The sequence below is a fragment of the Panulirus ornatus genome, chromosome 4 (genome assembly GCF_036320965.1).
Source record: "Panulirus ornatus isolate Po-2019 chromosome 4, ASM3632096v1, whole genome shotgun sequence".
NCBI lineage: Eukaryota > Metazoa > Arthropoda > Malacostraca > Decapoda > Palinuridae > Panulirus > Panulirus ornatus.
Genome location: NC_092227.1, coordinates 53,703,005 through 53,715,722, shown reverse-complemented (window position 1 = coordinate 53,715,722; position 12,718 = coordinate 53,703,005). Strand labels below are relative to the sequence as shown.

Here is a 12,718-nt window from a genome sequence, read left to right as displayed (position 1 = left end):
TCAGCCACCAGCGCTGTATCATCAGCGAACAACAACTGACTCACTTCCCAAACCTTTTCATCCACAACAGACTGCATACTTGCCCCTCTTTCCAAAACTCTTGCATTCACCTCCTTAACAACCCATCCATAAACAAATTAAACAACCATGGAGACATCACGCATCCCTGCCGCAAACCAACATTCACCGAGAACCAATCAATTTCCTCTCTTCCTACTCGTACACATGCTTTACATCCTCGATAAAAACCTTTCACTGCTTCTAACAACCTACCTCCCACACCATATATTCTTAATACCTTCCACAGAGCATCTCTGTAAACTATCATATGCCTTCTCCAGATCCATAAATGCTACATACAAATCCATTTGTTTTTCTAAGTATTTCTTTTACATTCTTCAAAGCAAACACTTGATTTACACATCCTCTACCACTTCTGAAACCACACTGCTCTTCCCCAATCTGATGCTCTGTACATGCCTTCACCCTCTCAATCAATACCCTCCCATATAATTTACCAGGAATACTCAACAAACTTATACCTCTGTAATTTGAGCACTCACTTTTATCCCCCTTTGCTTTTGTACAATGGCACTATGCAAGCTTTCCGCCAATCCTCAAGGCACCTCACCATGAGTCATACATACATTAGATAACCTTACCAACCAGTCAACAGTACAGTCACCCCCTTTTCTAATATATTCCACTGCAGTACCATCCAGACCCGCTGCCTTGCAGGCTTTCATCTTCCGCAAAGCTTTTACCACCTCTTCTCTGTTTACCAAATCATTCTCCCTAACCCTCTCACTTTGCACACCACCTCGACCAAAACACACTATATCTGCCACTTTATCACCAAACACATTCAACAAACCTTCAAAATGCTCACTCCATCTCCTTCTCACATCACCACTACTTGTTATCGCCTCCCCATTATATATTACAATAGGTCACAGTGGCGCGCGTGATCTAGCATTTGCTCATGACCACGAGGAAAATGAAACATCAAATTTCCAAGTGAACTTCCGTGTAATGATCGCATCGTCAGGGGAGATACAAGAATGAGTTAGAAGATAAGATTTAGAACAGTGAGTTTATATACAAAGAAGTGGCGGAGCTAAGACACCGTTGGTACACACTTGTTTACCAACGGCGTCTTAGCCCCACCTCTTATTCGTATATAAACTCTCTGTTCCGAGTCTTCTATCTTATTCTTGTATCAACTCTGACGATGTGATCATTAAATATATATAAAATGATAAAATTTGTAAACAATTCCCCTTCTGGTCCACATATTAAGTTTATGATACGTTCGTTGTCTGACTTTGTCACTCACTTGTTAACTAAAAGGCATCCTAGCTACGTCTCTTCTTTGTATATAAATAGACTTATATTTCTTTACCTATCGTGTTTCATTTATCCGTGACTCATGGGAATATATATATATATATATATATATATATATATATATAATATAAAACCACGAAGAAAATGAAAGACGATCAGTTGCCAAGTGCAGTTTCATGTAATGAATAATGGTGAAAGAGTTCCCCATCGTCATACTAAATTTGAGCATAATATTCTCCATTAAACTGACATACACTGTCTATACATTTTCTCAGTTCAATAAACACAATTTGAAAAAAGGTAAATCAATATCATCCAAGACATCAATCAAAAAATATAAGAGGTTATCAACTGGAACTTCTGTGAAAAAGGAAGAAACATCAAAACTTACCCGTTTGACGATGAGTTTGAGAAGACATATTGCATTGGATCCAAGTTAGAATATCCTAGATCTTTCATTGATAAATCCATTAAGTTGACAAAGAATCATCTTATAGATTAAACCCAAATTTCGCCTTGATAAGAATCTTTTAGTCCATTTAATGATAATTTTACATAATTACCCAGGTTGTTTAAATCTTTTAATGTAAATGTAGCCTTCAGCATTGATGATACTATGGCGAGAATCTTAATCAAAAACTCACTAGAAAATTCTGCGGGCTCTGTTTACAGAATCCCCTGTAAAAATTGTAATATGCTTTTTTGTTGGGCAGATTGATAAGTTTCTTTATGTTAGACTTAAGTGTCATAAAGATAGTATGATAACAGGACAAAAATCAAATGCTTTGTTTAATCATGTAAAAAACTATGAACATGGTACCGATTGGAGTAACGCTAATCCAGTTATTAAGTTTAACTGCTTTCCCACGAGAAATATCACTGAATATTCTATCATCAAATGCACAAAGAACTGTGAAATTAATATAAGTAAAGGTTTATACAAAGTTGGTAGCTCTGTCGTAGGCAAAATTTGTGAAGAATTCTCTTTCCTGTCTACATAATGATTATATAACAGGCATGATGACAGACCCGAACACCATCAATCCGTATACCAACATTCGGTAGCACTTGTTTACCAATTGTATCTCTTCCTTACATCAACCGACTGTTCTATGGTTCTACGCCTTCTATTTCATCCTTGTATCTCCCTTGACGTTGTGATCATTACACGAAAGCGCACTTGGAAACTTATCGCGTTTCATTTTTCCCGCGGTTTTAGGCATATATATATATATATATATATATATATATATATATATATATATATATATACACGCACACACACACACACAAAAGAATTATTTGCTCGGGAATAGTTTACATCATTTCTATCGTATAATCATGTTTTAAGCTCGTGTATTGCAATATAATAATAAATGCTTTTTGGTTTACCATACGTATTGGCGTATGCTTTTATATTTTACTTCGTCTCTACATCAAACTTTACTGCTTCAATTGCAATCTCCCGTCTAGATCTTATGCGTCATGCCTGTCGCCGAATCTGTAACCATTTGCTTTCCTAGATATCATTCATTTCCCGCAATTCATCTTTGTATTTCACATTTTCAGTCAACCAAGTCGCCCCATTTCTTCTCGTATATTCTATCCAAAATCTACACGATTTTACCCGGCGCCTCAGATATTCCCATTGCACACAGAACGCATACATCTCCAGACAGTCTATTGCAGAAGATCCACAATCAAATGCTGAACGACAGCTTTCAGATAAAAGAATCTTATATCCTTTACTTTCTTATGCGAATCTTTTCCCACGGAATATCACCCGAGAGATTAAACCATCATGGCTTTTATTTCCCAAATACGTAATATGCTTTTCTAAAATTATTTTCTCTCTTAATGGGTAAAGTTTTATTTAATAGTGAATAACAAATCTCTCTAAACTAATTTTCCGTTGGATAATTTCTTTATTGTTTACATGACACCTTACTTCAAAGCTGAGCGACGCAGGAGCATGATGCGTACATTTTCTGCCTCGTTTATTTCGAGTAAAACCTGATTATGTACACTGCCTTACTTTAAACCTGTCCACTTTCTGTCTTCCTCGTTTTACCCTCTGTTACACTTACCTTCGGTGTATATTTCTCTCTCCCTTATTTATCTTCATCTGTTTAAGAGTAATTATATAGCTTTCATTCCACATCATTAATGATTTTGATAAAGTGATAAAAGATGTAGAACGATGATATAATCTGTATTTTCAGTTACACACGAAAATCTATACGTGTATGATTTGTCCTTGCCTCTTTGTCTCTGGCACATTACTGGGTTAGCCCTTTTTACTTAACCATTTCTCCAGACCCGCCTTATTAACGACATTAGTCCTCAGTATTTCATCAAACAAACACGACATCTTATCCATCATCTCTTCTATTTGCTTAAATGACTAAGCCAGGATGGATACTTTTTTCCTTATTCCTTTTATCAAACATTTTTATAGGGGATATTCTAGTCCTTTTTTGCATTACTTTTCTTTTAGGAATGGAGATTATGATATTAAGGTTATTGACTAATACAGGTGTCAGGTAATGTGCATGAGGGAGATATACATGTGGAGGTTGCTCACCTTCTTGATGCTAGTCACTCGACATCCTGACCAAGATTTGGTCGTCGTATAGTTTTTGGAACTGACAATAGTGTTTCTCTCTTTTTTAAAACTGTGTTCGAGTAGTTCGTGGTGGTAGGTCTAATTATGACGTTATTTGTGTTATCAATCCCGAGGAGATTATTGGAGAATCTCGTCCAGGAGTCACGATGAGGATGAAAACGTGATTCATGCCTATCAGTAAGGTATCGCCAGTGAATATTTAGTGTTGGGGATGTTAGCCCTCTCGTGGAGTTTTGCTATTCCGATGAAAGCAGACCAGTCTATATAAGATATCCAGCACAATGTTTTATTCTGAATCATCTGTAGGATTCGCAAGTTAGTTTTTACAGTGAGCTTTGACACAGCGGGGTCGTATGTTATCAATGGACTAATGATAGCTTTCTACAAGTGTATCTTTGTTATAATGCAATTACACTTCTGAATTTGTACAGGACATCGATCCCCGCTCTTGCAACAGCCACGTCCAATTGATGTGGCGGTTCATTTTTCTAATTTTGATATAGTTTAGGCCGATCACAGTGTGTATGAGGGGTAACGGGGATGAAGGGGAAGCGCTGATAATGTGTGTACGTAAACGTAGTCTGTCTCAACCATTGAACTTATAGATGCAGGATTTTTCAGGGATAGATTTAGTCTCCATTTTTGCTCCCATAACGAGACGTGGTCAATCTCCTTCTGAACTTTTTGAGTGACAAGATGAACAACGTCGTCAGCGTTTTTTTTAGTCAGAGTCGGATAATTGTTTTAGTGTGGATGACGAATTCGGATCCTTGGAGAACACCAGAACTGAAGAGGAAGTAATCTGACTCTGTTTTAATTACTCACGTAATCGTACAAACGTTTTACTGAGGGTCAGTGAAGATTAAACTCGAGCCTTTTCTGTATATAAAGCCTTCATGCCAGACAGTATTGAAGGCCTTCTCATCGACTTTTTCAAAGAAGGCAGTAACGCATCTTGTGTGTCTGTTGAGATGTATGTTTGCTGCGTTCATCCTAACTGGAGTAATGTCGAAGGGAAGTAGTGCGAATGACTGGGAGATGTATAAAAGAAAGAGGCAGGAGTTTAAGAGAAAGGTACAAGAGGTGAAAAAGAGGGCAAATGAGAGCTGGGGTGAGAGAGTATCATTAGATTTTAGGGAGAATAAAAAGATGTTTTGGAAGGAGGTAAATAAAGTGCGTAAGACAAGAGAGCAAATGGGAACATCGGTGAAGGGGGCTAATGAGGAGGTAATGAGTAGTGGTGAAGTGAGAAGGAGATGGAGTGAGTATTTTGAAGGTTAGTTGAATGTGCTAGATGACAGAGTGGCAGATATAGGGTGTTTTGGTCGAGGTGGTGTGCGAAGTGAGAGAGTCAGGGAGAATGGTTTGGTAAACAGAGAAGAGGTAGTGGAAGCTTTGCAGATGAAAGTCGGCAAGACGGCAGGTTTGGATGGTATTGCAGTGGAATTTATTAAAAAAGTGGGTGATTGTGTTGACTGGTTGGTAAGGATATTTGATGTATGTATGGTTCATGGTGAAGTGCCTGAGGATTGGAGGAATGCATGCAAAGTGCCACTGTACAAAGGCAAAGGGGATAAAGGTGAGTGTTCAGATTATAGAGGTATAAGTTTGTTGAGTATTCCTGGGAAATTATATGGGAGGATATTGATTGAGAGGGTGAAGGCATATACAAAGCATTATAGTGGGGAAGAGCAATGTGGTTTCAGAAGTGGTAAAGGATGCGCGGATCAGGTGTTTGCTTTGAAGAGTGTATGTGAAAAACACTTAGAAAAACAGATGGATTTGTATGTAGCATTTATGGATCTGGAGAAGGCATATAACAGAAATGATAGAGATGCTCTGTGGAAGGTATTAAGAGTATTTGGTATGAGGCAAGTTGCTAGAAGCAGTGAAAAGTTTTTATCAAGGATGTAAGGCATGTGCAAGAGTAGGAAGAGAGGAAAGTGATTGGTTCCCAGTGAATGTCGGTTTGCGGCAGGGGTGCGTGATGTCTCCATGGTTTTTTGATTTGTTTATGGATGGGGTTTTTAGGGAGGTGAATGCAAGAGTTTTGCAGAGAGGGGCAAGTTTGCAGTCTGTTGTGGATGAAAAGGTTTGGGAAGTGAGTCAGTTGTTGTTCGCTGATGACACATTGCTGGTGGCTGATTCGTGTGAGAAACTACAGAAGCTGGTGGCTGAGTTTGGTAAAGTGTGTGAAAGAAGAAAGCTAAGAGTAAATGTGAATAAGAGCAAGGTTATTAGGACTGAGGGACAAGTTACTAGGGAGTTAAATTTGAAGAGAAAAACTGGAGGAAGTGAAGTGTTTTAGATATCTGGGAGTGGACTTAGCAGGGGATAGAACCATGGAAGCGGAAGTGAGTCACAGGAGAGCAAAAATGGGTATGTTTGAAGGAATAGTTGTTCCAACAATGTTATATGGTTGCGAGGCATGGGCTATAGATAGGGTTGTGCGGAGGAGGGTGGATGTGTTAGAAATGAACTGCTTGAGGACAATATGTGGTGTGAGGTGGTTTGATCGAGTAAATAATTAAAGGGTAAGAGAAATGTGTGGTAATAAAAAGTGTGTGGTTGAGATAGCAGAAGAGGGTGTATTGAAATGGTTTGGTCACATGGAGAGAATGAGTGAGAAAAGATTGACAAAGAGGATATATGTGTCAGTGGTGGAGGGAACGAGAAGTGGGAGACCAAATTTGAGGTGGAAGGACGAAGTGAAAAATATTTTGAGCGATCTGGGCCTGAACATACAGGAGGGAGAAAGGAGAGAAGGGAATAGAGTAAATTGGAACGATGTGGTATACCGGGGTCGACGTGCTGTCAATGGCTTGAACAAGGGGATGTGAAGTGTCTGGGGTAAACCATGGAAAGTTATGTGAGGCCTGGATGTGGAAAGGGAGCTGTGGTTTCGGTGCATTATACATGACAGCAATAGACCGAGTGTGAACGAATGTGACTTTGTTGTCTTTTCCTAGCGCTACCTCGCGCGCGCCTGCTAGGGGAGGGGAGGGGAGGGGAGGGGGGGGAGGGTGTCATTTCATGTATGGCGGAGTGGCGAAGAGAATGGATGAAGGCAGCAATTATGAATATGTTCATGTGTATATATGTATATTTCTGTGTATGTATATGTATGTATATGTTGTAATGTATAGGCATGTGTATGCGATTATCTATATACATGTGTATGTGGGTGGGTTGGGCCATTCTTTCGTCTGTTTCCTTGCGCTACGTCGCTGACACGGGAGACAGCGACTAGGTATAACAAAAATAGATAAATATATATTGCACGAGGTCACAGTGGTGCGCGTGATTTAGTATATGCACATAATCACGAGGAAAATGAAACACGATAAGTTCCCAACTGAACTTTCGTGTAATGATCACATCGTTAAGGGTAGATGCATAAATGAGATAGAGGACGTAGAACAGTCACTTGATATACAAAGATGAAACGTAGCTACGACGCCACTGGTAAACAAGCGTTACCGGATGGTGGTATTTGTGCTTTGGTTGGGGGTATTCGGGACTGGCATCACGCCTTTCATAAGATATTTGTACTATACGGTCAGGAGAGGGAACTATTTACAAATTTTGTCTACGGCAAAGCTATCACGTTTACACAGACCTTTACTAGTATTAATGTTACAATTCTTTGTATATTTAGAAATAGAAGATTTAATGATACTTCTCGTGGTAAAAGAGTTAGATAACTAAATTAAAGTTACTCCAGCCAATACAATTCATAGTTTCTAACATGATTAAACAAAGCATTTGATTCTTGTTCTGTTCTTATACTATATTCACGTTGCTTAAGTCTAACATAAAGATCCTTACCAGTTAGTGCAACAAAACATATTACAGCTTTTAAAAGGCATTCTGTGTACACATCCCGCAGAATTTTATGACGAGTTTTGATCAAGATATTCTTTATAGTATGTTATTGATGAAGGCTACATTTACATTAAAGGATCTAAGCAACCTGGGAAGTAATGTAAGATTATCACTGAAAGGGAGGTTTAACTCTAAAAAAAAAAAAAACTTTTTTTTTGCCAACTTAAGGGATTTATCAATGAAAGATCTAGGATACTTTAACTTGGATCCAATAAAACATATCTTCTCAAAACATCAATAAATTCTGGGCCGCATATACGTAATGCCCTAAGGAACATCGCCTGGAATGATGATAATTTACCTCTGTACATGCTCAACTTTAACCATGTTTCTATCCCTATGGATCATGCAATCTAAAAATGGTAACATAAATATTTTCCACTTCCATAGTAAAGTTGATAGAAGGAACTAAATTGTTAAGTAAAAGCAGAAATGTTATCAGATTTTCGTTTGTTGGCCAAACACAAAGAACATCAACATACCTAAACCAAATTGCCTCAGATAGTAAGATATCCCTTAGTAATTTTGTTTCAAAAAATTCCATGTAAAGTTACTTGATACAAGTGAAAGAGGGTTACCCATCGCCATACCAAATTTCTGAGCATAATATTCAACATTAAACTGAAATCAATTCAATAAATACAGAATTTGAAACAGGTAAATCAAGATTATCTAAGACATCAGCTAAATATTCTACGAGGTCATCAACGTTGATATTAAGTTTAACTAAATCTACATTCTCCGTGATACTTGAATTTGATATCTTACCGACTAGTGGGCTTAATAAAGAAACAGGTCTATACATATACGGCAATGAAGGGGATAATGAGAAACATCTTCTGATGAGAGAATCATACACTTTCAACAACTCCAGTTCCTTACTAAAGTAAGAATTAACTTCTAGTATGTCGTGTCATCACTTCAAAGATTATTCATTTTTGATAAGTAATTAACATTGACCAAAATCACAACTTATTATTCTTGTCTGCTTAGTTATATGAATCTCATTACCTTTCTTTATATTGATATTAGCATTGATGAATCTTTCTGGACAACTCGGAGCAGATGGTTTTAACAAAGTGGCATCCACTACATGCACTGGGCCGGGTCTTAGTGATCGGTCATTCAAATGTGAAGGTAAGTAATGTGGGAGTAGAAGGTATTGTTGGGGATTGTGGGGCATTCATTAGAGCGAATGGAAGTGGCAAACAGCTTGTGAAATCGTGTGCAGAAAAGGACCGGTGATTGGGAATACTTGGTTTAAAAAAGAGGAGCATACACAAATATACGTATGTGTATGGAAAGACTGTCGGTGTGTACTATCGGATCAAATGCAAATTGACAGGCGTGCATAAGAGAGATTTTGGATGTGAATATGCTGAGAGTGGCAGCTGGTTGGGGCTACGGTGAAGATTTGAGGAGGGTGTCGGAAAAGAGGGATCGTTATGGGTGTAGAAGAGTGGTGAGAGTAAATGAGCTCGGAAAAACACTTGTGTGAAGAAATACCAGGAGAGATCGAGTGTAGAATGGCAACAAGTGATAGTAAACGAGAGTAGCCTGCGCGTAAGAGGGATGCGTGTAGCATCCGTAGGATGGAAGGGGGGAAGATTAGAAAAGGTAGCGAGTGGTGGGATGACGGAGTGAAGCTGTTGGCGAAGGAGAAATGAGAGGTATATGGGCAGTACTTACAAGAAAAGAGTGCAATTTATTGGGAGATACACAAGAGAAATCGGCTGGAGGTCAAGAGGAAGGAGCAGGGGCTGAAAAAGAGGGCAAATGAGAGTTGGGGAGAGCGAGTATTGGTAAACTTCAAAGAGAATGTGATATTTTGGAAGGAGGTTAATTGTGTGGGAAAACAAAAGAACAAATGGAAACATCGGTGAAGGGAGCAAATAGGAAAGTGGTAACATGTATTGCCGAAATGAGGAAGAGATGTAGTATCTTAAGTAATGTTGATATGGCTAACGATATGATGATGTTTGGGTCGGTGTGGTATACGAAGTGAGGGATTCATGGGAAGTGATTTGGTGATGAAAGAAGAGGTGGAGAAAGACTTACGTAAAATGAAATATGGCAAGATGGCTAAAAGGGGATACACTCATTCATACGTATTCCCATGCAGAGTTTCCAGTTTTTATATCATTGTCTAACTATCGTATTCTCTAAATAAATGACGTACAAATTGTGTGGGTGCTGGCATGGGAGAGGAGAGAGAAAAGTATGTTAGCATGGGCGTGTGTGGAGGATGACGGCACAAGGGTGGGGAGGGAGGGGATATACGCACGGGTGTGGGCAGGGTGTCTGCACGGGGTTCGGAAGGGAGGGAGGGGGTGGGGGCATGAACACGTATGTTGGGGAGGGGGGGAGCTGTTGGCACGGGGATGGGAACGCTTTGATACAGGTGGAGGGGTGGAGAGGGCGTTAACAACAAAGGGGTAAAGAGCGAGTTTGCAAGAACCTAATTCCTATTCCCATTGCAGAACGTATCAAAACATTTGCTCTACCTATTCCTGGAAAACTTCAGGGTCACAGAACCTCGGCTCCTTTGTCTTGCTCTCTCATGTGACCCACTGACTTGTTTTTGCTTTGGTACACCAAATTTCTTCCACTGGCAGCCAGTCGATTTTTCCACTTGAGTAGGCACTAGGAAATCAGGAAGAGCCATGGAGAGACGAGATGAAGAAGAAGAGGAAGAGAAGAAGGTGGTAAGAGACTATAAGAAGGGAGAGTGAGGGAGGGAAAGAGCATTCCAGACGATTGGAACTGTGTTGGGAAGAGAGAGACAAGGGTAAAGTGTGGTAAATCATGTTAGGTTTGTACGCTGGGAGGGAGTCTGAGAGGATGAAAAATAAGACTAATGTACGGCAGATGGGTTAACGCACCTCTGATAGAGGTGTGGGCAAATGTAGTGAAGGATGGAGAGTGGGAAGGTCTGTAGAGTAGGGTATGTACGGAGAAGGCGTGATGGCAGGGTGTGTATAGCAGGAATATACGAGGAACGCTCACGCCCAAGGAGGGGGACAACCCACCCGGTCGTTGACCCGCCACCATGACCACCACTGCTCCTATACTGCATCTCTCTCCTCACCATCGTCCCACACTGACCAGTATACTGGTACCTCCTGATTATCTAGTATCAACGTCTTATTTTACAATGCCATCTAATTCCCCGCTCTTATACCGCAATTCATTCACATATTGGTTCATTTTATGCGGTCCTTTTTTGGGAACTTTGAGAGTTATGATATAACTAATCCCTAGGTATTATGGCTTGGCCCATTACCTGACCTTTAAATGTCAGGTGCAAGGTCAAGACGTAGTATCTGATAATTCTGTTTCCTATTTTCATTATTCTGTGCCGTTAGCTAGTCTCTTTTTACTGTAATTATTTCGTACAAGTTATTTTAAACTGCCGTTTCTATGGGTCATCTTTCACCAACTAATGTCTCTCACGAGACAGAAAGGCAAGTAAACTGTTTATTCTTTTCTTTCCAAACTTCTCATTTCTGACTGCACCTAGAAACATACAAGCCTAACTTGTTTCACGTCTCTGCCTACAGACACTTATAGACCTACATCAGTTGCTTATGTTTCACTGTACAAACGTATAAGCGTGATTCGCTATCCTTAGCTATATACAGGACTAAGTCGGTCTGTCATCTCTCTAACTGTGTATACCTACAGACGTGCAGACCTAATCTACAGTCCCTGGATGTGTAGAGGACTGAAGTCGGTCACTAATCTTTCACTGCTTTAAGAAATATACAGATCTGATTTATCTCTCATGTATCACTTTCCTAATTAAGTACAAAAGGCATATTATCTTTCAAAGCCTCTCTAAGGCACAGAGTCCTATCTCAGAGTATGTCATGCCTCGCTGTTTCTGGAAACAATCCTCCTCCTCTAGAAACACACATTCTAGTGGATGATTTCCTGGACAACGTGTCTCGCCACATCACGTGCCTGACTGTGTGTGTATGTATGCGCTCCTATAGTTCTGGGCCTTATACGTGTCCTTATGATTTTCAAGAAATCCAAAACATTTTTGCTGTTCAGCAGAGAAGCAGAGCAGGCAAGAAATTGCCCATACTATACACAACCGGACATCAAATGTGCTAACTACATATTTCGTCAAGATGCGATTGATCTTTCATCGCTTTTGTTTGAACGATGCATCGCGTTCGATCGTTATAACATCTGAGAGCACAGCTTTAAACTTCGTTGATGAAATAGCTACAGAGCCTCTTTATCTACACCCCAACCTCTCTCTCTCTCTCTCTCTCTCTTCTTCTCTCTATCCGTACTTACGTATCACGTGGACGCCTCACCTCAGGGGTAGACTATGGCCCCGTCGTGTAGAAGGGGGCGTTCACCCTACATATTAATCCCATCCCCTGTCTATCACGAGAAAAGCGAAGGTCTTGCACCACTGCTATCCATTCCTGCAGCACAACACAGCGCACTGGTCCAGCACACAACACACACCGGGAGTGACGCTATATTCCCAGCAGGCCGGCCCGGGTCCAAGCGGTGCACTGGCGAGTAGCGCTTGGAGCCGAGCGGGGTCTCCAGCTGATCATCTGGATCACATGGCCGCGCCTCCGACAACAAGTGCGTGACCCACAAAACTCTCCCGTCGGCAAGCTTATGACAGCCCGTCCTCTACAAGTGTCAGATACGCTGTAGTGACAGTGTTCAATATCCCAAGGGCAGTTAGCTAGTATACAACACCCGCGGGGCAGTATATAGTCTTGAGTGGGTTAAATGTTCCTTTTGATAGTTTCTTGCTGGCCAGAATGGGGACTAGTCACACCAACGTCTCTTTTTGGGTCTAGTTTTCACATTGCAAGACGAGATATC

The 12,718-nt window shown here is 40.3% G+C and overlaps 1 protein-coding gene across 5 annotated transcripts in view; it reads right to left on the bottom strand.

The window, feature by feature from the left end:
• Positions 1–12,718, bottom strand: part of LOC139766248 (uncharacterized) — a 345,965-nt gene that overhangs the window by 188,618 nt on the left and 144,629 nt on the right. The window contains exon 1 of one of the 5 annotated variants that reach the window (XM_071694655.1): positions 12,167–12,369. The exons of 3 other annotated variants lie outside the window; for them this stretch is intronic. The gene's annotated coding sequence lies outside the window, so the exon portion shown is untranslated. Of the gene's footprint in view, positions 1–12,166; positions 12,370–12,718 lie in introns of those variants that run through there. One more of the 5 variants, XM_071694673.1, reaches the window with a different exon arrangement.